Raw genomic sequence first — 1,409 nt, forward strand, 5'->3', positions numbered from 1 at the left:
CTGGTTTAACTTGATAAGGCACAGATTTCACTACTGTATTGCAGTATAAACATCATGTTCCACTATAAACTAGTGTTTGATTATATTATAACCTGTCGGTGTCTACGCTAAACTGTTTTGGGCGCTCTGGAATCAATTGGTTATTGATTGATGTATAGATTCACGAACAAACACTCGGGAATCAGAGCAGAACTGAACAAACGCAAATCAACACAGTCCGTGTCTGTTTTTAACGGTTACTGAGTCTGCAGTTTTGGCGCGCTTCACTTCAACTGTTTTTTGGCGCGTTCCGAGTCAACGGCATTTCTGGGACGCTCGCATCATCCTCGGACATGCTAATAATGACCGTTTGAGTCGAACAAACCTAACATTTTACAGGAATACAGGAAGAAGAAGTTTTCAGTGTCTTACCTGCTGCAGCTCCGTTATCCAGAGAATACAAACATCACACTGAGAGAGAGAGAGAGACTCTGAGAGAGAGAGAGAGAGAGACATTGAGAGAGAGGGAGAGAGAGAGAGAGGGAGAGAGAGACTGAGAGAGAGAGACACTGAGAGAGAGAGAGAGAGAGAGACATTGAGAGAGAGAGAGAGGGAGAGAGAGACTGAGAGAGAGAGAGAGAGAGAGAGAGACACTGAGAGAGAGAGACGGAGAGAGAGAGAGAGAGAGAGGGAGAGAGAGACTGAGAGAGAGAGACACTGAGAGAGAGAGAGAGAGAGACACTGAGAGAGAGAGACGGAGAGAGAGAGAGAGAGAGAATGAGAGGGGGGGGGGGTCTATCTGAGGACACCGATCGAACTAAAAACACTCAGAAGGTACTGTTCACACTTTCTATTTAAAACTAGTCTAATGCGAAACACCATTGCTATGGATACAAGAGTTAAATTATAATATTTTTTTCCACCAAACTCTGTGAGAAATATTTCTGTCAGTGTGTTGAACTGAGAGATGTTCTGACAGTGGTGACAGTTATAAAGTGTAATATCATTAAGTGCGATTATTCGATGCGGTGCGGTCAGGTAAACTGAGGTAAATGTTTGACGATCATTAGGTTTGGTCTGTTAATCATTAGTTGTTCAATCCATTAGGATTTACTCAGGGCTTCAGTTTAACTCAACGGAAACTAAAACAAATAAACTCTGGAAGACGAAATGAGAGAAGACTCTAATTATCAGTGTGGAAACTCATGATTTACTGAGTCGTGACTTTCTAAGTGTGGCAGATAATTGTTGCTGGTGGAAGATAATTAGTGCTGATCAGAAGTCACCAAGTGAGGTTAGTAAGTATAGTGTGTCGTGTGCACTGCATCTGTTGAAGAGGCTTGACCGGAAATGCACCTCATTTAGATGGTTTAACGGCTACATGCTAATAAGCAAAAAGTTAAAAATCAGCAACGAGCCATTTTATTTTT

The 1,409-nt window shown here is 42.1% G+C and overlaps 1 protein-coding gene across 2 annotated transcripts in view; it reads right to left on the bottom strand.

Annotated features, from left to right (window-relative positions):
- The window catches only part of LOC132097283 (transmembrane protein 88B-like), a 2,987-nt gene extending 2,530 nt beyond the window's left edge, over nucleotides 1–457 (bottom strand). The window contains exon 1 of one of the 2 annotated variants that reach the window (XM_059502909.1): nucleotides 412–457. The gene's annotated coding sequence lies outside the window, so the exon portion shown is untranslated. Of the gene's footprint in view, nucleotides 274–411 lie in introns of those variants that run through there. The other variant, XM_059502908.1, reaches the window with a different exon arrangement.
- Between the last annotated feature and the right edge of the window lie 952 nt (nucleotides 458–1,409).

Source organism: Carassius carassius, chromosome 21 (assembly GCF_963082965.1).
Source record: "Carassius carassius chromosome 21, fCarCar2.1, whole genome shotgun sequence".
In the NCBI taxonomy this organism is placed as follows: domain Eukaryota; kingdom Metazoa; phylum Chordata; class Actinopteri; order Cypriniformes; family Cyprinidae; genus Carassius; species Carassius carassius.